Source organism: Phymastichus coffea, unplaced genomic scaffold (genome assembly GCF_024137745.1).
Source record: "Phymastichus coffea isolate CEN01 unplaced genomic scaffold, Cenicafe_Pcof_1.1 PCOF00039, whole genome shotgun sequence".
In the NCBI taxonomy this organism is placed as follows: Eukaryota; Metazoa; Arthropoda; class Insecta; order Hymenoptera; family Eulophidae; genus Phymastichus; species Phymastichus coffea.
In genome coordinates this window covers 1,566,716-1,592,375 of record NW_026706850.1, presented here as the reverse complement: position 1 = coordinate 1,592,375, position 25,660 = coordinate 1,566,716, and the positions used below count along the sequence as shown (strand labels likewise).

General features: G+C 37.3%; 1 protein-coding gene across 3 annotated transcripts in view; it reads left to right on the top strand.

Moving 5' to 3' along the window:
• Nucleotides 1-567: 567 nt before the first annotated feature.
• The window catches only part of LOC131663841 (discoidin domain-containing receptor 2), a 105,206-nt gene continuing 80,113 nt past the window's right edge, over nucleotides 568-25,660 (top strand). For all 3 annotated transcript variants that reach the window (XM_058934541.1, XM_058934540.1, XM_058934539.1), the window contains exon 1: nucleotides 568-1,336. The gene's annotated coding sequence lies outside the window, so the exon portion shown is untranslated. The remainder of the gene's footprint in view (nucleotides 1,337-25,660) is intronic.

The window sequence follows — 25,660 nt, the reverse complement described above, 5'->3', positions numbered from 1 at the left end:
GCGTTGCACGATCCATGTTTTATGCACAACCAGTAAATACGCGAGAAAGTTTTCAACTGAAAACTGGACCAATACATTGAAAAACTTATTGCTTACTGTTATTAAATTTACATCTAGGTTTTTTCATCGGAATACTACAGTGAGCCCGCAACACGATTTTTCACTCAGCCTTTACCAATAAATATCACAACTCAGCAATAAATTGCTTCACTCATATTTTTGCTGAAAAATTCAATTACAAAGCTTAAAAAAAGCTATATTCTAAAGTTTTACTCTTGGCTTCAAATGAATAGGCTAAACTCTATTCTTTGAATCCCAGTGGAGTCATTTAACTAAGAACGTCAGAAAGACAAAACAAGACAAACGAAGGCGACACAGGTGCAAACTCAATGTACACGGTCAATCGCGAGTGTGCGCCCGTAGATCATTGCTCTTTCTCTCCCTACCGCTGCTGCCGCTGCTGGCTGAAAGCGAGAGAGTGAGAGAGAGAGAAAGAGAGAGAAGTTCAGCAGCCCCGGGGAAGCGTATAGCGCGCGCGTGAAACTCTCAGTCTCACTCGAACCGCGCATCGAGCTACCTCGAACAACCGTGCGCCCATTCTCACACCTGATTCTCAACAATTTTTACGTGTTGTTCCATCCTTTCTTTTAAGAATTTACTATTCCATGTTCAGTGTAATTTTAGAAATGATTTTCTATATACTGGTAAAATAATTTGAGTTCTGTTATGATTTAGTTTTAGTAAAATAAGAGATAGTTGCCGTTTGCGTTTTAATACAAGAATTAAGTAGCAAGCAGCAGTGTTAAAGTGACATTTGTTTTATTCGAAAATATTTATTTTTCAAGGGCTAGATACAATGACGTGTAAATTGACAAAAAAAAATTTGATCGGCTGTTTTTTAGCGTGAGAACTATTATCAGATAGGTGCGAAAAAAATCACGATTTGAAAAAGTAAACAATTACAAAAAAGTGTTTACGACGGTATCGAAGACATTCAAGTGCTAAAGACAATTGCATTGAATTTAACGCGCAAAGAAATTTGGGAGAGAGAGAGAAAAGAAAAGGAAATATCTTGGCACTTAATTAGAGTGAGGTAGGTCGAAATGCAGTCAATTGACGTCTACAATACCAGAGCCTAAATATCCTTGGGAAGATGACGTGAGCTGGAAAGGGTCAGAGGTTGGTGTATGCGTGCGCGAGCCACACATATCGTGTGCATTCGCCCGTAACTATATGTATACACATACACGCGTGTATAACAACGGGGCGTGCAGTGCGAAGAACGTCAGTCGAGCTGCAAAGTGATGTGTTACTCTCTTCGCGAAGCCTGCTTTCGGTAAGCAATTTCATCCGACGTATACTATACCTATATATATATCATCTATATGTGCACGCGAGGATGTGACGTTTGTGTATGGTCCGAAGCGATATGTTCGCTCGAGCGTGTTTAACGAGTTCCTCCGCGTGTGCGCTCTAATTAAAATGATAGCTATCGGTATTTGTTGTATATATGCTCTGCCTCTCACTCTCTCGCGTGTTTTTTGCTCCTTTTGTCATTGCCCGTTGCTTTTGCGAATTGTTTCTGTTGCTTGCTGCCCTCGAGGCTTGATTTTTCATTAGGTTGAAAGAATCCAATTCGGATAATCATATCTAGTGAACTTTTATTAAGTTTATTTATGACCAAACAAGTTTGTTTAATGGAAATAGATTAGACGCCGCACTAACTCTAATTAGGCTGTAATCAAAGGCTAATTGGAAGCGCTACGAACTTGATTGAATTTCTATTTGAACTGGCGAGCTTTAGTCTTGAATATCCGGGTTAATTTGGCCAAATATTTGATCGACAGAGCAAGAGAGAAAAAATAAAAATGTGTTGGTAAGTATATATGTATATATATTTTTAATGACACCTTTTTCAATTATCTCGCTTTTATTGAAAAATCTTTTATTTTTGCGTCATACAGCATACGGAAATTAAAAACTCTTACCATGGCGTTATTGACAGAAATGAATGGATTGATTTTGATGAATTCCTTTTTCAATACGCGATTACACACACAAAAGTTACATTTAAAAGTGATTTATGTTATTCAGTTTTTCAGCTACAAAGATTGTATTTTTATAAAATATATTCGAAATATTGAACAAATTACAAGCTCAATGCTCTTGACGTTTATCTTACTGAAAGTGATGAAGTAAAAGCTCACTACGATAAGCTCCAAATAAAAAGGAGCAAGAATCTTTTATACAACATATGAATGAATAATTGAATTAACTCTTTTTTTTATTTGATAAATGTGCAAAATTCTAGAACTGAGCATTAATACATTTTTAAATTATGCAAAAGAAGAAGCACGCCTGAACATTTACGGGTACACTCGATTTCCAAACGTTACATGTTTTAAAAATATCCATAGCTCCATACGAAGAGTAAAAACAACAAATTATTCAGCCATAAAAGTTTTGTCACTATAAAAAGTTCTAACTAATTTGGCTTGGTAATACTAAAGCAATAACCAATAAGCTATACAAGCAAAATATAAACTAACAAGAAGGAATTAAGTAACGAAGAGTACGCCATACTCAGCGAAATCGCCACTAGGGTATCATTTGCTGTCCGCAGCATTCTACTCGTAGATACATGCCGTTGTCTACAGCTTTATGTGTACTAGCGTTGTTATTCTTCCCGCGTACGCGTACCTCTTAACGATAAGAGATCGTTCGAAAATTGCGTCAGCAACTAGAGGATTAGCAATTATATAATGTGCTCTCAGTTTCGTACCAACGACTTTAATTGTTAAAGACAGACCGCATGAAAAATCAAGTTTTCGTTTGTCGTCGCGTGAACGACGGATCATGTTATCCTCCTAGGGATTTCCTGTTAATCTGTGTCAGAATCCTCGTGTGATTAATCCATTGTTTTGGGCCAATGGTAGTGCGTGGGTTTTGTGCGGAATCCCCAGTTTGAAAAATTATAGCACGTGATGTGAAGAACAACAGTTCAAAATCATTTTCAATTATTGTAAATAAAGAATAATTATGATCTTTTGAATACATTTATTTTACGTTTTCAACATTAGAGTAAATCATTCATAAGTGTAAATAAATTTAGTTTAACGTTAAATAAATTTATTTTAAACCTATATATTGTGCATTCAAAAGTAAATGTAATTGAATAAAATACAAAAAGCAGCATTTTCCAGAGCTATACCGGCTAATGAAGGCTGAAAGAATGAACAAGCAAGAGTGTAGGACATTGGCGAAAATTAGAATTGCTTATATACCTAACCACGTCGAAACTTTCTCGGTACCGTTTCATAATCAACTATCGGAGGGAACGATTGGTTCGCTCGTACGTTTTTTCTCGCTCTCTATCAACAGAAAGATACAGGAATGATACGTATAATAATAGCTGCAATAAAAATATTTCGTACCATTGTTCGTATCAGTGGTTATCGCCTTTACGATCTTATATGATAAAGACTGTCAAGATAGTTGAGTATAAAAGTGACTTTTTGTATTTATAGGGCCATATTTTTATGTCAAAGAGAAACTTTTTGCTGCTCGAGTAGATATCTTATTACTTTGAACACCGAAAAGAAAATACGATCAACATATTTTTTCGAAGCACAATTTATAAACCGAGCGTTAGAGTATAATGATTTTCGATGTTGCTCTCTAGTAATGCACATAGGCCTTCAGTAGACTGGTGTTTTAAAAGGGAGATCGTCGACCTAAAACATTAAGGTCGGCAGGTTCTTAAAGTCGCACGCGCGTCCTTATCGAAAGGCTCAGTGATGACGGCAATGGGGTTGAAGCTACTTCATTGTCGCTAAGGGGGTGGCCCTACCAACACGCAATTTGACAATTAGAGAAGCAGCGGTTCTATATGTATGCTACTCTCCCCCTCTATACGGAGAACAAATGTGTATCGCTCGCCTATAAGGTAATGCCAGCCGGTCGTTAGTTTTACGACGAAGGCTTGTAGGTCATTCGATTGAAAGCTACTGTATTTACATAGAAGTTTCAGGAACTTCCGGGTGTTTCTGATGTATTTCAAATTCTGAAAATATTATTGAAAGTATTCGTATAAACGAAAAAATTTATCAATTACTTAAATTTCTTAAATATATCAAATTTCGATTTTTACCAATCGTCGACTTGTGTAATGTCTGACTAAACGTTGACCCGATCACTTAATTTCAAGTTAGTGTGTACATATGAATGATATTTTTCTTCATAATCCTTTATTAAATGTTATAGTCGATAAAAAATAATACTAAAAATAGAAATACACATCTGATTACCATAAAGAACGTAAAAAATTGTTCATATAGAAGAGATATATAGAATGCTCAAATATCCAAACTATATATCAAGGAAGCAATAGGTTTCTTTACTTATCAGGAATGAAATTTCGATATTGTAGCAGACTAAATTATACATTTCGTAAACAGGCATAATAAGTGGCGTTATTGAAATATTCCATAATACTATGAGCAAAGAAGTGGGAAAGTCATAATCCTTTGTATCCTAAAATATAGAAAAAAAGAGCGATAGCGAAAGAAAAGCACCGCGGGCAGAGGAGTAGAAATAAGCGGCCATCTGCATAATTTTCGCAAACAATTTCCCGTCTAGCTCGTATATAAATATTTGCAGCGTCCTCGTTCTCCGGTCTCTCGCTCAGCGTATTTCCGGGCGCAACGGAGCAAGCATCTTCGCCTACCCCTGCGTCTTCTCTCTTCTCTCTCTCTCTCTCTCTCTCTCTCTCTCTCTCTCTCTCTCTCTCTCTCTCTCTCTCTCTCTCGGACAGACACACTCAAATATAAGTCGAGCTCGACGATCTCGCCACGCTCTGCTCTGCTTTCCACGTATATAAGAGAGCGAAAAGTATGAGAAATTGAAAGATCAAAGATAAACGTCGAGAGTCACGAGAGCTCCGACCGAGTTACACTCGCCGCCACCTCCTTATAAACCGGCACGCCAGCGCACACGAAAATACACTTATGCTGGGACATTCATTTTCCGGTATCGTGCTCGCCGCACGTTTATACGGCGCTCGATTGAGACACTGAAGGAGAGAGAAAGAGAGAGAGAGAGAGAGAGAGAGAAAGAGAGAAAAGCTTCTCGCGATTCAAAAAGAAATTGCTTAAAATTTCAAATACACTGCGCGGCGCTCGAATCGATGGTGGTATGTGCAGGAAACCACGACATACTCTCATGTTGTAGGAGTATTTGGATTCTTTGAGCCTTAGTAGATTTCGTGATTGCGTTATTATGTTTGTATTCAGAAATCATTTTGTCCCTTTTTTGATGAAGCTGATATAATTGGGCTGTTCCTGCTATTACTGCGTGATTAAGATAAACAAGATATATTAAAAACTACTTTTCTTGAGACATTAATTACTACAGATAATATTCATTATGAATATTTAAATACTCAATGAAACTTTTCAAATTATACACAAATTTGAAAGTACTTTATCTATTTAAAAATATTTTTAAATTACGTACAAGGATCGAATAATAGTTATTTAGAAACTATAATATTATTTATATTACGACTAGTTGCAGACAATATCGATTGATAAACTAAATATGCTAAAAAATAAGCTATTGTTTTATTGATGGATACCGATCTCTCTATGAAAATATCCTATTCGATATATTCTTATCAGTATTCAGTTCAAATTTCGATATAAACCTCGTATTCGAATTCCCATTTTGATTAAAAACTGAAAACATTGAAGATCAACAAACGAACGAAGAAGTTCCTATCATTCACCTATTAAATTACAATCTTATAAAACGAATAAACGAAATATAATTATTATGGCAATCATAAAACTGCATATCGTTGTTTCGAACATTCTGATAACAATGTTATCAGATGATCTGATATTCAATGAAAATAGTTTTAAGTTATGACACTAAAAAAAATAATAATTAATAAAATCCATTCTGCAATGCAGATATGTATCAGAAATATTATAAAATCTATAGTTGTGTTAAATAAATAAGGAACGAAATTCAAATTACTTGAATTTTGTGTTTTTAAAGAGAAAACTCTCAATACTTTATATTAAATTATTCCTAAGCTGCACAATCAGTTGATAATATTGTTCAAGCGCTGCGCTGAACTATTACGCAACAAATATGACATTATAGTTGTTCGAAGAAATGACGAATTATATGTTTAGCTAGACAAAAACTCGCGTAAATCTTGAACGTTGTAAAAATATAATACTAAAAGTTAAAGCGGATGACAGAAAAAAGGGTAGCTCACAGTATATAGAGAGAAAAAATAATAATAGAATTTGTGCAGAAAAAAAACAATGCATCTTGTCTCATCTCATTTATGACTCGTGCGAGCGCTTATGCGGGCGGTTGCGCGGCGTTTGCAGGTCGAAACTCGTAGAGTTATGTTTGTCGGGTACTCGACTTTTTCTAGTAGGCTTGGGGAGTCCCGTGAGAGATTAAAAATTCCTGGGATAAAATGACGAGCTAGATTCGCAAAAAATTAACTCTAGTAGCTATGTGCGATGCCGCAGCAAGGAGAAGATTTAAAGAGACAGAAATAGTACTTGTTTTCCTACATATTATGCAGATTATATGTTCTGACACGTTGGATTAGTCAAAGCGGAATGTTGTTTGCTTTGCTGCTGCGCATTATTAGGATATCGGGATTTTTATGAGAAACTTGAAGCAGACTAAGTTATATGAGTAGTCAAAGATTACGAATAAGATAAAGTATGAAAATTTTAATTAAAAACTTTCCTTTATTATCAAATTGTAAGTCCTGAGTATGAAGTCTAGTGATAATTAACATAAATATTTAAATCTATTTGAAATCAAAGCATAGAGTCGATTCAATAATTCTTTTCTAAAAGTATTAAATTTACTTATATAACGTATGTGCAAAATTTTCGTAAAATTTGTACGGAGTTGCTATCATTCACTCAGGAAATTGATATTACGCAGGGATGGGCTGAACGCAAATGCGCAAACAGATGCAGCTTTCGCTAGGCTAAATACAATAACTGAACGACTTGTTTACCCTAACCTAAAGAATTTGAAAGAGGTCTTAGAACGCGCACACGATATTTTAATTTTGAAACAACGTTGGTTTTATAAGTATGATTACTTCTTGTATATCCATTTCTAGTATATTGACATTGATATTGTAAAACAATGAGAGGTTAACCAAAAATGATGTTATCATTAACTTGAATGCCACAAAACTTTGAAAATAGCACACATATTCTACATCCTAATGATCCGATAAATCATTACAGTTATTGGGTTGCCTCCTGGATCAAATTATTCTGGTCATTTCCATGCCTAGTTGTACCCTGCAATTTTGGGCTACGAGCGAATTGATTAGTGGTAGACCACGTGGAGCTGGACAGTCGATACTGTGATTTTAGTTTCAAACTATCATTAGAAATATGAACACCATTGTAAAGAACTATACTAATGGCTATTTTCATTCAGGCATCTGTATTATTTTTACTTAAGATAAAATATTACAAGCGCAAATGCTATTCCGTGATATTAAAATGAGATTTGATGTGGAAATTTAATTTTCCAAAAAATGATAATGGTTATATTGATATAATTTATTTATTAATTGTCAAAGTACGATGCTCTGCATTGGCAGATTTTTTCGGAGAACTTTTTAAATAAATATAACGTCAATTACGAGTGAATACTTTTTGATGTAATTAAACTTTTCACGATTTCACTAATTGGCTTTCAACACTGCTGGTTTTAAAAGCAGCAAACTGTGCAAACATAAATTACCGTGGGGCCTCGCCTAGCATCTAGAAAATTAAAATTTCTGCGCGAAACTCAGCCGACGTCAATTAACACCAAAATAATTCAAACCAGTCCAATAAATTTACATCGAGTGTGCGGTACATCTTTCGAAAAAAAGATCAAATTAACTTTTGAGAAGGCGTGAATTTATTTGGTGGTCGGTTGCGGTCGCTTGATTAGTTGTTCTGGTAGATTCACAGTGCGTCAACGAGATGTTTGATTTGTGCTGCAGCTGTTGTAGCTGAATACGATATGGAATTTTTTATAAGTATCTGGGAATGTCGTCAGATTTGAATGAATCACTGTCTGGCTTGCAGCTGAAAGTTCAATAATAAATTAGGAAAGCGCTCTCTTCGTTGTTAATATACCGTTGAATGATATCTATTGATTTCCAATATATAACATCATATATTTCTATATGTTCTGATTCTCTTCTATTTTTACTCGTGGAAAATCTGAAAATTTGATCGACGCATCGATAAAGTGTCAGCGAAACACGTTGCCGAATCAGCGTATTTTCAGAAATCTACAACACTTTAACGAAATTCGAACAATAGGTACACAAGACTTCTCTCTCTTTTTCAATTAATAGAGTGTTTACAGTTCATTGTAATTCTAATTCCATTTATTTCATGCGTCAAATCCTATCTTCAAGAATTGGGCTTGGGCTACGACAAGAAAAAACCATAAAGCAGTCACATAAGTATTTTCACGTTTTTTCACAATTTACGTATTTCAATTTAATTTTATTAATTGAAATTAGTTAACATTTTTTAGTTTACTATCATTGTTAGGACTCAATAAATATTATTTGAAATATAATCAATAAATATTTCATCAGTAAATCATTTACGCAGCCGACTAGTAGATGAAACAATCAAATAAGATTAAATAATAAATCGTTCTAAAATATTGATTCAAAATTTTTCTCCGTGGAAAAAGTAAAATTAAGCTAATAATAAGCCTTACCTCGATGAAATCCAAGCTTTGCAAAGATCTAATGTGGCCTAGGCCGAAAAAAGCTCATCTTCCCACAACACAGTAGCATAACATTTTGTGCGTAGCAAAAAAATCAGTTCTAATATTGTAAATTTCCAGTTTACATTCAGTCAGTCCAAGCGAAAACGAGAGCATGCTAGAGAAAAGCGTGCTCGCCGTTTCGAGTCGTGGGGGCGCTTTATTATTGCACGGTGGTCTCATAAATAAGAAAAATGGTCGTCTGCGGTGTGTGCGAGTGCCACTTGCAATTATGCAAAAAGAAGGGAAAGATAGAAAGAGAGAGAGAGAGAGAGAGAGAGAGAGAGAGAGATCGAGCAAACCAGAAAAAGAAGACTCTCTGGCGATGTATTCAAAACGCTACGGATACGCTTTTTAATGAGTCCTGGAGCAAAGCGATAAGCGGAAAAGATCGAGCTTAATAAGTTCAATTTGCCGACTTGAGCGTGCTGCTCGCTTGAAAATCTAGGTTAAATCGCGCAGATATTTCCTTGCACTCTCAACCTCTATACGCCGTTGCCGCTCTTGCTGCTGCGGTGACGACAACGTCGAGTACAGCAGCTCTGCCGCATGAATTTTTTATTAAAATTCTTGACGTGACGAAGCTTTTTATAGCGCTGCATCGTACGATGCGAGCATGCTGCTGCGTAAAGTCGAGCTGTTTATTTTTTTTCTTCGCAGTATTCACCGCGAATGCTCGCTGTAACTTGACGTATGATTGCTTGAAACTTTGATCATTAGATCACATTCGAGATGGAGTTATTTTTCATTTGCAGATGTCAACTGCTTTGAAGTATCCTTGTTACTTTCTTAAGTTCCATAATTTAAATGGACGTTGAACGAGTCCGAAGTGAAAAGATATAGATTAATATTTTATTTATATATATTACGATACAATTTCTTTTTTATTATACAATATTTGCTGTGGATAGTAATGTTTCAGTTGATTAGTTAGATATAGTTGACCTATGCTAACTGAAAATGTTCTTTGTCCACGAAACATAGCTTACCACTTTAACAAATGTATTTGGATCCGGAGATCTGTTGTATTTTTCCGTTTCTGGTAATACTTCAGTTTGTACTCCATTAAGAACTAATGGCAAACCAAAGTCATCCTTAAATAATATACTCAGTTGGTACATCAAGAAGAAAGAAAAATGATATAATTGATTTATAGTACGTTGCACGTTTCACCATTTTCGGAAATTTTTCAGAATTTCACACACAATTTAGTCGTTTAGATACGATATTTATAAATTAATATATTATAAATTTTACAGATCCTTCACGATATTCAGAACTAACATAAAGAAGTCAGGAAAGAAAATTATCCATACACATGGAGTTCATAGGTACATCGGTACCTATGAACTCCAATATTTCCATAATTTGAAGTTCAATTAATTTCTTACAAAACTATTCAGAACTAACTATCATGCACTGTTTATTCATTTTATGAAGAACATTTAAGCAAGTATAATCTACAATTGAAAAGTGAATGAAGAACAGTGATAGCACGATTTGAATCTCCGTTAACCTGGCGCCCCTCGGTAAATTATGCATTCTTGAAATAACTAATGAATCTCTCTAGAGGTTGTGCGCTCATATATCGAGAGATTCGCGTTCAACGAGTTAGCTGGTGTTATTATCGGAAAGCGAGTCTGTCTCTCTCTGCACGCGCGCCGGTAATGGAAGTTAAACACATATTAATAGGCACCGGATGTGAGGCTATAATTGCGCACGTTGCTAACGAGTCCAAATGGTGCTAGGATGCTCTGCTGGAGCAGTTAAATGCTACTTAACCGTCTGATCCTCTCGACGCATCTACCCTCCTCTTCCATACCTGTACACCAACGATTTCGACTAATCAGTGACTATAAGTAGCGAAGATGAAATCCTTCTCATTGACGTATTTATGTGTGTGTGTTGTCCGCCGCACGCTGCTGCTGGCTCACGACGATAAGCTTATATACCTACAGACGTTATATTTTGTGATTTGCAGTGTGGGATTAGAAGAGCTTTGGCTTCAACCAGCTTCCCTAATATCAAACCTGATCACGAGATTCTACTCTATCGAACGTGGAGATTACGAGCGTTCATCTAACGAGTCGTAATAAATATTCATTATGAATACTTTTCACATTATAAAAATTTAGCAAATTCATCAAGTTTCTTAGGATCTTCTTAATTCAACTGAGTATGCCGTGTCGTGTAGCTTCTAATCTCCATAAGAAAATTGAAAATTTTGCGATCACGTGGGGGATGGTTTCAACTCTGGGATATGCGAAAACGATGTAGTGGTAATGTCTCGGTAAAACTTTGATAACTTTTCAACTTTAGAAAAGTTGTGCACTTTCAAACTTTTCTTAAACGTTTTTCTTTAGAAAAAAGTGAAGAAGAAGAAACTGAATAGTAGCGTAGCTACTGCGTTCAATTAACTAACCAAGTTAATTATTGTATTTTTCAAAGGTAAGCGATAAATTCCATCGCCTTTTATAATATTCATATTACCTTTGTTTGTTTGCAATTTCAATTTGCTTAAATTTTATTTCGTTCAATAAGATTATATAATTTTGAGAAAATTGAAATTCCAGCTATAAATAATACTGCAACGTCAAAGAACTGTAATATTGAATTTAAAGACAAAGCATTTCATTATGAGCAAAATGTACAAAAATATTTCACTAAAAAGATTACAATAATATAATTCCTTTTCCGTCACGAGTGAATTGCTAGAGTTTTATTTTAAAAGAATGCCAATAACAAGAAGAACGTTGCTATTATCATATAGCAATTATGGAACATCAGTTTACACTTACATTACCTCTAACTCAAAGAAAAAATCGATTCAACTGATTTTTGGTAATGAAATCCATTTCTCTCACGAATCTGAGCCATTAAATTAGAGCATACGAGCCCTGCTCCTCGCCGAGAGACTCGTAACTTAATTAACTAAATAAACGTATAAAGCTGCATGTATGTATCCTAATAAACCTTCTCCAAGAAGATGCTTTCGTCGGGTTTAACCATGCTAAACAGAGGCGCAACCTATCACATTACACATTGCAACTTCGTATAACAACTGGATATGTAATGCAACTGTATCTGCACGCTCTACCTTTATATTGGGTTATATGATCTCACTAAGTTATGGCAACGGTTTGATGCATGGTTTAGATGAATTTTGAGAGAAACATATATGTGCGTGCACACTTTGCATATGTACCTAAGTGTATCATTTTTTATTGTTCTCTAGAAATAAAATATTCTATTAAAAATTTTGCTTGATCTGCGTTTGATAAGTTTGCTATGAAAAGCAATTGAAGGCAATGATTCGATTCGAATTTGGAATATTCATTAAGTAAAATTTTCGTACGAAACATCAGCTTGTAACTCTACCGTCTATATCACCAATATTGCACAGATGCCCGGTATGATTGGAGCTATTATTGGCAAGACGATATCTTGATGCGATATTGAACGCGGCCAGGACCGCCATTGTTCGTCGAAGGGGAGAATTCTTTTTGCTTTCTCCCTTTCCTCTCCGAAAATGCCTTGTCGATTTTTCATTTGAGATTCCAAACAACGATTACGCCAGCTGAATTGAAACCAGATGCGTGAACGCCAACCCGTCGTTTTTCTTGCGTCGCTCAACCGCCGCTAGTGTAAATGAAGTATTTCAAGAGGTTTTGATTTTTCGATGCTTGTTGACTGTTCAAAAGGACAATCCGCGCACTTTTATTTGCGGTTCAATTCCGTTACGGTAATGATTGCTGATTGAATTTGAGTCATTAAGTGCTTTGGACGATTTTTATTTTAAGAGCATTCTCATTAAAATTGCGACCAGTTTGCTTCTCAAGGTTGTTTACTTGTTTCAATCGACGGATTACTCATCGAAAAAGGCAATCAATTCCACGTTTGAAATAATGTCAATAAAAACAAAAATAACGAAATAATTTATTACTGTATAGTTAATCATTTGTAATAGCGTCGGCCGTCCTTGGCCGATAATCCTTTCCCGCTATCACCAAATTCTTTAAGGGAGAGGTAAGGGTAGCGGTGTATCGCTCCCAGCAAGGCAGAAAAGGAAAGGCGATCGCAATAAACATTCAAACCTTTTACCAACCAAATACGTTTATTATAAAATCGCTACCTTGAGCGATGACGAACCAAACAATCTATCAAACCTTAACCTAATACACAATAACTTCTTACCACTAAATGAGATGACCGGCACGTGAGCGCCTTGCCATCTCACAACCGACTCGATACAAAAATAAAGAAAGAAAACTTAACCACTAATTCAGCTGTGTCGGCTCGCGAGAGCCTGGCACAGCGCACAAGCCGCGAATAGCCAAAAAGGGTTAAAACCGATTAAGGAAGAGAAACGAGAGGAGAGAGTAAGACCTGTTAATTGACGAAGTCCACTGGGCTGGCACGTTGATCTTCTCTCTGCCGGCTGGTGACTTCCTTGGATATGGCGTGACTGGTGGACAAAGGGCCGCTTTCGAGGATACTCTTCTGGTGCGTTAGCTGGTATACTCTCGCTCGCGAGGTCACTTCCTTAATGCTCGCGAGAAGCGACGCAATAGTGCGTGAGAGACTGCTTCTCGCGCCCTCCCCACTCACTTACCTAATCAGCGGCACGCGGCACCGCCAAGCGTGGCCAGTGTCGCGCGCCTAGCCGCACTATAGTTGCACTATAGCAGCTCTCTCTCTCTCTCTCTCTCTCTCCTCTCTCTCTCTCTCTCTCTCTCTCTCTCTCTCTCTCTCTCTCTCTCTCTCTCTCTCTCTCTCTCTCTCTCTCTCTCTCTCTCTCTCTCTCGATGACTAACGAGAGCGCATGTTGTTGCGCGCTCCTGGCCACTAATACTGCTGCTGCTCTCTCTTTCTTTCTTGATGAAGAGAGAAACCGAAATATACGTGCGCCAGATGCCCGCCATGAACCCTTGCCGATGTCGGAGAGAAAGAAGGGACGCACGGTGTAGGCCATGACCAACTTACACCGCTACACACATTAATATATTAAAATAAAGTATTTAATAGAATTTTATCTAAAGAATCACACACATTTTGATTGTTGAAAAGTTTAATATTCGTTCATTTTCACTGCACGAATACAGAAATATTAGCTTATTCACCAATTTAATTCTATTCTTTTTTATAGCGTAAGCCAAAAGGACATAACATGTAAAAAAAGAAAGTGATTAAATATTCGATGAATTGAGTGCATAGACTATCAAGCAGTCGAGCGAGCGTAATCTCTTTTATCGAGGTGATTAATTTTGAAACGCGTTCGGTAATGGGACGCGGAATATGCCTCGTTCGCTTAGCGGAAAAAAAAAACGAAGCGTGAAAAGGATTCTTTTGCAGCGTGCAAACTCATGAATAGAATTCGTATTATTGAATGACGCGCCTGTACACGCGAAAGAGGCGTTTCTCTCTCTCTCTCTCGCTCTCTTTCTCTCTCGCTCTTTCGCAATCTCTCTCTCTCTCTCTTTTTTCATTCGCGTTGCAAAATTTCAACTGCGCCCAGACTAGTTCGATTTTCTGCATCGAATTGCCTGATACGAAAGGGATGAGGTTAAAAGAAAGAAGAGGAAGAGTGAAAATCTTAGCAGAAACCTGAGAGACATTGCTTCTCGCGCCCGACGAAGCATGAGAATTTTTCTTTCTTTTCTTTTCTTCAGTCTTCTTGTTCCTTCACCTTGGCTTAGTGGATTCGCGTGAAGCAAGAAAAAGCATGAGATTTCGTAGAATGTCTTTTTCTGAAGCCAGCGACCTTTCAATTTTTTTATCTTTACCTTCCTTGACTGAGTATCTGACTTGGTATGAAGTAATGTGTCGGTCGCACATGACCTAGAATGATAGTCCATCAAATGAATCACTACTTGTTTAAATATCCAATATTTACGTTTTATTACATAAGATATCTGTATACATTGAAATTCATATTGCTCGTGAAAATGGCCCCAAATAGAAAATTCAATATGTAGTCAGACAGACAGCCAAATTCTTTTAGTTTCAAATGGCGTTTCAGCTTATATCAGCCAGGACATACAACTTATAAAATTTGTTCAATTGTTGAGGAAATATTTAATCCTTAACAATTTGATTCATCCCAAAGCTCAGCTTGAAACCAGTGGGTATTTTAGTAAAACTCAAGTGAAGAGTTATTCGAGCATAACGGCCTAATAGAACACTACGAAAGTCTTTAGCTTCAGGGTGGATACTACTTGGCCCAAGCTTTCTCGGCTTCAAGCTGTGATTTTCATAGTTCCCTCGGGTGTTTGTTCACTCGTTGCCCTGCAAGATCAAATACGCCATAGCTACTGCTTCTGCGGTTACATCCACCTAAAAAGCGCTGCCAAGACATTCACTTGCGATTATTAAAACTATTCATCATCCCAGAGCTTATTGCGCTTTTTTCTACTATTGCCTTACTCTATTTTTTTCGTTGCTGCCATTTAAAATTCTTCAGGGGTTTCGCGAGCGCGGGCATGTGTGTGCGTGTTATATTTGGAAATATTAAGTTATTGCTGGGTGTTTTCTCTTAGAGATACCTACGTTTTATAATCAAATGAATCCTTGATATTTCATGAAAGTTTGTTAGCAATAATAATAAAGTTTCATTGATAAACATTCCGTATAAAAAGTAACATTTTCGATATATTTTACGCGAAAATATATTTAAAATAATTATTTTTAAATCTGGTTATTATTTTATTTTAAATTCAACGTCTTTTGCTCAAACCGACAATTAAAGCTTATTCTAGAATTGTGTTGAGTATATATATCTGAAAAGGTCAGGAAACGTACGACCACATTATGTCAGTTAAATTACAAACGTTTAATACTGTTTCAGTGGATGCTCATCATTGTAATTGAAGTGATGAATAAAATTTGCGCTAAGATTAGTCGCTCGCCAAAGTCTAGTACATAATTCAATCATTCCACAACGTGGAACATTTCTATTCCAATAACAGTAAATCTATTACCTCTGAAATTGTATGCCTGACGCATAGCTTTTAGCGAAATTCATTAAGTATTTGTGAAAAGGGCAAAATTTAACCGAGAGAGAGAGAGAGAGAGAGAGAAAGAGTGAGAGAACTTGCTGGTTCATTTCCGTTACTCCTCAAACATGTTTCTTTCCTCCTTACTCGTGATGTCTATTACTCACAAAGCGAATAATTTAAAAGCTCATTTGCTCGACCGTTTCGTAAGTTTGGTTAAAGTTCCATTTCCTTCTCTCTCTCTCACTCTCTCTAGATATATATATAATACAATATGTATATAATACATATACGCACACAATACACTTGCGCAGAGACACACACAGACGTACCTTTCTCTTTATGGCACGCGTTACCACTCCACGCAGAACTATCTCAAGATTCTAGAAGGCACGACGATTGTTATATAAAAGACAAAGCTGTGCGACTCAATGCAGCGAGTATCTTGTAAACTCGCTCTTTACGTCATCTGTGTGATCTATTTAAATTAAAAGATCTCTCAAGTAAATTTTTAAAACTCTTTAGCGCTAAAAAAATATTTTTATAAAATAATAATGAATTCCTGGAATTTATGGAATGCGAAGATATTGATAATTGAAAAAAATATAAAAGTTGGTTAATTTATATATCATACTTTTAGTTAAGTCTGAGAAATTGTAATAATATAAAAGCTCCACAAATATGCATGTGCCGTTCAAATTCATTTAGTTGTAAAAATGTAACTTTCTCAGTTCTGGATGTTGACATCAAGAGGTATAAGTGAAATAAAACAAAACAAACGATAATATATGAAGGTTTACCCGATTTAAAATAATGATAGAGTACGTAACCGTGATCATGGAATGACAAAGACTTTCTTACATAAACGTAAGTGGCTCGTTCTGTTTATTTGGCGACTACACATTATTGTTTTTAATTATCAACGCATCTATCTTCTTGTCTTTGACGCTTTCTGGACGGTCCCCACTCGGTCCCTTAGGAAAAATGAACCAACATGCAAGAGATGCGCACCCGGTGCCTCGGATCTGTTGCTGGCCGTTCACTGATATCGTTGGGCAATGGGCAGCCTCTGATGACAGCATCGATGCTGCGTGAAACTTGACGGTAAACTTCCTGAGTGTCGTCGTTTTTCCCGGGATGGAGCGTCAAAACGCAAAATAATGATGTTTGAATGACGGACTCAAATGTCTGTCTCACCTTGAAAACCAGCACGACGCCTCCTGCCATATGGCAAGCAACTCTCGCTGCGTGTCCACTGCGACTATTGATCTGTAATCGATATCAATAGCACGTGGCACTTTAAAAAACGTATGTTACATCATTCTATCGAATATTTGTCGCCAGAACTCAAATTACGGATATTTAAATTTACAAGTTTCATTACATCATAAAAGTAATGGATAGGTTTCAAGAAGTGTATATGGTCAATTTCAAAAAATATTGTAACTTAACGCAGATTTGGATAAATTATTACATTTTATCGAAATACATGATACGTGCTCCTAATTTTTTGATTCTATCAATCTAAGATATTAGTATACATTTAAACAAGAGCCCCAGCTAAAACAACTTGATAATAGCTTTTATCTCGTATCCTATTAAAGGAAAATAGGACAAAAAAAGAAGTACACAAAAATAATACCCAGTTGTTACTGTGAAAATAACTTACAACTTAAAGGAGTTTCAGAGAGGTAGCACCTGACGTGCATGTGTGTATATATACACGTGAGAGAAGTACGGAGAGAGAGAGAGAGAGAAAGAGAGAGAGGAGGATATCTTGTTTGGCCAACTTGGCTATTGGGATGTTTCTATCTGTCTTGTGGGCCGCCTTTGCCTTCATCGATTGCGACGTCCATTTTCTCTCGTACTGCCTTGCACTTGTTATCCTAGTTATAGCCATGTTTGTACTCATTACGTGCGTTTCATTTCGTTTTCCTCTATATTTCTCTTTTTTACTTTTCTTCTTTTTCCTTCTGCTCTACTTTCAAGTGGTGGGCGTCTAAAAAGCTTGATAATGCTCGTTGGATTTCCTTTCCGAACGTTTGCAAGAAGTAAATTAGAGTCGTACGAGTCTCTTGAGATTTATCGATAGGGGATACTTTTATACCATTATCGGTTGTATTTTACTTTTATTCCAGAGCTCGTTCATTAAGATCGCGTTTCAAGTTTCTCTCTCTCTCTCTCTCTCTCTCTCTCTCTCTCTCTCTCTCTCTCTCTCTCTTTCTCTTTCTCTCTCTCTCTCTCTCTCTCTCTCTCTCTCTTTCTCTCTTTCTCTCTTTCTCTCTCTCTCTCTCTCTCTCTCTCTCGAAATTCTCTAATTAGCAACGTGAGAGCATCGAGTGATTTGCAGTAAAATGGCGAATCTAAGGTAATTTTCATTTTGAATTGCTCTGTACTCACAAGTAATATCGTTAATTGCTAGAATCTCGGAAGAGAGAACCAGTCCACTTGCGGCTTTACATTTTAATGAAGTGTAATAAGCACACGTGAACGTGAAATCATAGTTACTATCAAGTTCGTTGTTAATAATGCAGAATGTAACTGTCAAAGTTTCTCGCAAAAATCAACGGACCGCCGATGCGGGAAGTCCAATTAGCTTTCAGTCTGACAGTTTCATAATTGTAACTTCTATTTACAGCGAACGGATATCAATAATACCAGTGGCAAGGATCTAGATAAAGCACAATGGTTTAATAGACACAGATGTTTGGAAAGATGCCGTTCTTAAAAGTCGCTTTACGCGCAACCAGCAAATATCCATCAAGCTGTTGCGCGTTGAGAGAAGCTACGCTCAAGTACTTACGTGACTTATCGATCAGTCAATATAACTGCTTTTGAGCCAATTGCAATTAGCGCTATAGTTAGGTGCACTTAGAGGTTCCCTATAGCTTCGAGGAAGGGGTCTATATAAGGGTTTAGCGAGCTACTCGACGGAATCATCGCAATTGCTAGTGGAATTTCACTCATGGGAGGCTCGCGGGCATCGATCATCAGCGTGCTAAGCTTGCACGAGTGTACTTGGATTATATCTGCTCTAAGTAATTTCACTGCGGGAAACCTAAATTTCTTCAATCACCTTCTGACTTTCCGCTAGTCATGCAGATAATTAATATTACTAATTATTCCGAAATGGTCAGTGATTCGCTCAAAAATTAATTTTGTTGATTGCTTTTCAATGTTGGTTAGCATTCATTGCGTGGCAACAATAACCATACTCTAATCAATCATTTGATTAATCTGTCGACATAGTATACACACTTGCGAACAGAGGCAATCCTCCAACAAAAAAGACCCGAGAGAGACTGTATTCCTCGTTGCGCAGACTTTTTTCGCAATCAACGAACAGCGAAGACCTAACTACCCCCCGACATAGCAGAGTCGTTCTATTCGAGTAATGATCGACGCGTAATCCCGAGTGCACAAAACTCGCGCGCGACACACGCGATTCCCCCGAGAGTCAACGGCTCGAATCAATACAACCGCGACAGCTGAAGTATCACTCTTATCCTCTTCCACTCTCCCTCGTCTTTTCCCCCTATCCTACCGAAAACATATTTTTTTGTTCTTCTTTTATTTACGCTGCTCCTTTATCCCGACAGCTTTTATTCTTCTCTTAGGTTTGTTCTTTTTATTTTTCGTGAGCTCGTCACGTTTCTATCCTCCTCTCTTGCTCCCTTTATCTTTTTCGTGCGGCGAGCAAAAAGCGCGCGCGCGCGCACGGTATTCCGCTTGAATTCTCTTTTCATTCGTGCGCTCTCTCCACTCTCGCAAGCAGGCCTATTCGTGTGCACGATTTGGCCCTGGGATATGTGGAAATTAGGTGGTGTGTATATTGAAAAACGTATAGTGCGTGGAAATATATGCGGGACATTTTTTTATTAACAATTTTTTTCTGATATGTACTTTGATAATTTGTCTTCAAACCAAGTACGATTCAATTCTTTTTAAAGATAACTATTGTTGTTTATTAGAATATTCAATTAGAATTTTGTTGAGTAGCCAGGTGAAAACTGAAAAACAAATTATACCTTCTCCATGTAAAGTTAATTAAGTTTCTTAGAGTGTGAAATATTATAAGATAGCAAAGAGATATTTCATTTTCTTTCTTTGGGAAACTTTTGACTCAATTTTGTCGTAGCTCAACCACCTTAGTTTGTTGAGCGAATCTTCGTTAAACGGAATTTTCACGAGAAAAGTGTAGTTGTATACCGTGGACGTATATATAGTATCCGTATCGGCTTTTCTCTCTCGAGCTCGTAAAATTTATATTTTTTTGCGACGATAATGACTTCATTATAGCGGAGCGCGCGCTCGCGAAAAATTACTTTCGGAATGGAGTAATAATTGGAGAGTTTATTTTGAGGAAAAAAAAAGAGCTAACAAAATATTACGTTAATGTTTATTACAAATGACGAAATTGATATTCCAACGTAAACTTACCCGTTTTATAAATTTCTTTAAAAAATTGAAATATGATCTAGTTTTTTTAACTTTACTGTTTTTAGATGACTTATTACGTACAAACGCAAAATTACTACATTGAAAACTAGATATATTCTTTTACCATGTCTTATATTCACTTTCACGTATATAACGGCTCGCACTCGAGAGAGGTGTGCAGATAATACGCACCAACGCGCAACACAAAGTCCGTCGTCCGAGCTCGGCTTGACTGATGATCACGATTACGGATAACGCCGCTTGTCGCGAGCGATTCGACTACTCCGAGGCGTTTCCCTTATATATGACACATTAGATGTCGCCCCGCTGAGCCTTTAAACTCTGGACGTGTGTGACAGGGATACATGGCCGTCGGCTTCCCCTTTGATGCTTGTTGCACTTATGGTTTGGACGGATATCGTACGTAGGCGCTTGCATACGTGTGTGCATGTATACACGTGTAATTTCATTGAAGTTTAATTTACAAAGAGGTTAGTGGTTGCCTCAACGACCGATATAAGACCACATCGCATATCGTATATCTTATAATAAGAATTTCATTAAGTACTTCCAAGCACATATCAATCTCTTATTCACGCTTCTTGAAATATTTTTTCCCGTTGAATAAATTCACAATCCAATTTTTGTTTATTTTCAGCATATTAGACATGCAATGGCACATATATTGATGGATTTTATTAATTTAATTTATTTCTAACTTTTCAAAAAAATTTTCGATTGCATCGCGCTTCTAACGATTCAGTATGCATATGGCACGGAAACTTTCGACTATTCATAACAACATACGTAACTCATATAGCGTTCTCTTATATAAAGTCATCAAAGATACCGCATAGTACACACTTGGCAAACAAAATGCAGCATATATATAAACTGTGGTGAACAATTGAATACGTAGACGTACACGTACATACAGCTGTATCCTTGTGCGTATATCTCATACTTACACGAACATATTCAGTAGCGTCTTGAGAACGTAGTAGAGCAGTTTCCATGGGTACAGGGAGAGCCTAATAACGCCATTAGATGCATCTAATCTGAAACTGCGGCATTGCACGAACATGCCAAATGCATGGGTTGCTATATATGTATTCTTGGCAAAGCCGAGAGATGAGATGCCCAAGGGGGATAGAGCAATTTTTACGAGAGTGCGAAGCTCGAGATATCGTCTTTAATTTATACGCCTCTCTCTCTCTCTCTCTCTCTTCCTCTCTTTCTCTTTCTACGTCGGCAGCTTCGTCGTCGTCGTCTGAAACTCATTACGCCAAGCGATAGGGCCTGTTTAAACTGCCTGCTTCCGCGTAATTTCAGAGGAATTATTTCTTCTCCCTCTCCCCTCTCTTACTCTTCTTTTTTAAGTTTGTTTTTTGTTGTTTACTGTCGAGGAATTCGCTGATTTGTATGGCGCAATTGTATTTCCGATGTTCTGCTGCTGCTGCCTGGAATGAATGGAATTGTAAACACTGCGCGCAATGTTTCGATTAACAGAAATACCGAGCTCGCGTGTATCTCGATCAAAAATCCAATTGTACCGACGTAAACGCGCGATTCAATCAATCGAGAGGCTCTTGTTGAAAATTTATTCGCAGCAGTGTATGTTTGCACAACCGAAATGCCGAAATGGGATATAACAACCAACTAAAACGCTACCAGTTCAAAGATACATTGACGGAAGGCATAAAAAAATTAAATTATTTTCATGCTTGCGTTTCCAAACAAACGCTATCGTTATTCCTTATAGTCAATAAGGGGATAATTGGATTGGAAATAAAAATGAGCATTAAAACTGGATACGTACTTCCTTTTTAAATCATTTATAAATTAAATTATCGTGACCTAAGTTGGTACAATCAATAATACCTTACGAACAATACACGGTCAAACTCTCGTAAATGGAATATCCATGACTATAGTTTTACAACGTGTGCATATTCGCGTTCAATTAGAAAATATCAGTCTTGCGATCAAGTGTCACAGCAACAGTACCTGTATACTTGGCGCATGCGATTTTCGAAGTCTTGAAAAGGAAGAGAGAAAAAAAATAGGAGAAGAAAGAAGCAGCTCGAACGAAGATTTATCGTCGAGCCGAGAAAGAAAATAGAGGGAAAGCCGTTTTTCGCGGCTTCACCGAAGAATTACGTGATCCGGATGCGCGATATATAACAAGCAAGCCTTTGCTTTCTCTCTCTCTCCCTCTCTCTTTCTCTCTCTTCGCGCGGTTCGCGCTAACGGACCGACGGGCTAACTACTAATGAAAGTTTTCACGGAGTAATTACTTTATTGATACGAGCGCAAGCGAAAGCGGGAGGCGTCAGTATGATTTTTCTCAATTTCGTGACTTGAAAGTCCGAGCGCTCTGCGAGGAATACGCTGACGTTGCTAAAGGAGATCCACCTTTACGGGAATAAAGTTCGTTACCTTACTTAATCGTTGGTTAATTAACGCAAATATAGTTGATGCTTATTTCTCGAGCACAACTTCAAGTTTTTTGTAATTATTTCATTTGATAAGGGAAATAATTTACTTTCTTACCTCGCGACAATTGCAATCAATTGAAAATTCCTCACGTACTTTCTCTATAAATGAAAAAGGACAGTGAGTAAACTTTTGATTAGAGACAAAAAAAGTAAACTACGATCACTTTTCTAATCCCGCGATACACCGATATCTTAATTAAACTATTTTCTCGCTTTTTCCTTCCTTCACATGGATCTTTATATAGCTTGGTATTACTAGAGCCGACGGTCCAAGAGAGAGAGAGAGAGAGATCTTATCCCCACAGGATACCGCGTAGGGAGGATTTATTTATAGAGTAACTATCGGGGACATAAGTTTGTCAGGTGTGCACCACCTCGCTCTTGGCTTTGATATACCACCACGATATCCTCGGCGCTGCTGTCGGTCACGAGGGAGCACAAGATGCTGCTTCTGTCCAGCGGTCTCGTGGCGAAACTTTACTTGCTGTCGCGGCGCTCAAGATCTATATATGTGTATAGCTCAGCTACTGTCGCGAGTATCTCACGTGGAAATTATATGGGATCGTTGTTGTCGCGAACAAGCAACCGTCTTACTGGTGGCGCGTACGAGAGCACGCGATTTCATGAGTACACGCCTGTTACGGTAATTGTTAAGCTAGCCTTTTAGCCGTGTTGAAGTGACTTTTAGACGCTTTGAGATTTAAGACTCGTTTGTTCGAGTTTCTTGAAAGGCCGGATAGATGATTAAAAAAATTTATTTTTGGTCAATTGAAAGCTTTTCTATTGATCATTAAGTGAGTAAGTGAAAATACTTCTGTATAGATGAATAGATGCAGAAATATGCGAATGCGATTGTGGAAGTCTCGAGCTCGACTAATTTCAGGGAACTATCACTGGCTGGAGCTTCGAAAGCAAGCGGAGAGAACGACGACATTCGATGTTATGAGAAACCGCGAGAATTTAGCGCTTCGAAGGAAACTCGTGACATCGTCGCTGCTGTGCTAATAATCTCCTGCGCACTAGTGGTATTTTGGTCACTCGTTGTACAGTGCCAGCTCTCCGTGTCGCTGCTGCAGCTTCGCCTTTTGTTAACTTTCTCGGAACTCTCCAATACCCATGGCATTTTCGTTGATATTTCTCGTTTTTTTTCAATTTCGTCCGAAAATTAGATAAAAATTGACGGCAATTTAATTAGCACCTGCATTGTACTTACAAATAAAAATTTAATATTTTACGATTATCGTCTCGTTCTTAAATTATTTTTAACAGATTTAATCGTAAAACGAGAAAATCTTCATTGAAAAGACTGTTTGTGAATGTCCGCTTTTCAATACTAAAATTACTAATTATTCAAAAGCACGCGAATATTTCATAGCCATATACTTTTATATTTTTATTGTGCATAGTAATATATTAGACAATATACTAATGCCTATAGTAATCACGATAGGAGAGGTGCGTTAATGCCAATATACGCTGTATGCAATCGTTGTTGCGCATCGACGCTCATCGACTGCCGTAACAAAGTATCGGAGGGATTATAATATTCGTCGGTACCGTAGCTGTTGTATTATATGAAAATTGCACGTATACAAAGCTAACTTATCAGATCAATTAGGGATGTTATTTTATTTAAACATGGATGTATATAGCTGGTGTGCTGCTGCCGGGTTAAATTTGCACTTTAGGCTGCTGCTCTTTCACTTGTTTCATATTCTGTTTGTTATGATAGAATTAATGCATATTATTAACATTGGTTGGATCTTGTCATGGCACATCCTGATATAGATGATAAAATTATTTTACAACGAATATGGATATCCATTTTCGATTCCTAGTAACCCACACTTATGTGTCAAAAAATTCACGGAATTTCGAGTGCTTCTGAGAATTATTTAAAGGATAGTAAGGACATATGACGCTCACGTCAAAAGTACCTCTCATTCATTAAATTGAATTCCTATTATGATATGACAAGATTGATTCTATCATCGTTTGGAAACAGTCAGAATATAATTTCAGATATTAATTGAACAGTCACAAAAAAATGATCAGTACTAATGAGTTTTCGTCGAATCTCGTAAATTTGACGGTAATGATGGAATATTGTGTGGTTGACATATTTAATAGGAGTGACATTTATATTTTGACGGAAAATTTTGGACATTCCCCATATAAATTCGCATGGAAAGCATAAAGAAAACATTTTTCCAATCAAAACAATATAAATAAGCGAGAAACAGAGATAATAAAAAATAGCAAAATCCCAGAGATTCGACAAAAGTTATGTTGCTAGCAGAGAAAAGGTTTAAGTTTGAAACGCAATCGGATTCAAATGAACGGGTGATCGCCTCTTAACCTAGTCCCTCTTATACGGTGCTGCTAGTGCGGTATGCTAGAGTGATTTTCTCTCCCCTACACTCACGCACACACTCATGGTAGCAGCAACGTTTCTCTGGCTCGTTTCGCGTTTTGCACTCAATGCAAATGAGTCACTATGGTCATTTACGTTTCCATTAGCCCGCAAGCTACACACTCGACCAGAGGACCAATAAATTCAGCTTCATCGGCACTGCTGCTGCTACCCGACAGTCTACCATTAAGTGGCACTCTCTCACTCTCTCACCCAGCTTTTGGAGCAAACGGTCACCCTTCGATAGCAGACGGCCACCTCTCCATTCTTACAGCGGACACAGGGGTCCCACTACCCAACAAATCCCCGAAATGTAACGACTTTTAAGACATCGCGAAGCTTATCAGCATTACGGACCTACCACTCTCTGCTTGTATGTTTCAATTTTCCGAAGCTTTCCGACATCGTACAACTGAGATGGAGCGTTCCTTCGATAGCAGACGGGCCCTTCTCTACTCTTATGGTGGTCACAAGGGTCCCGC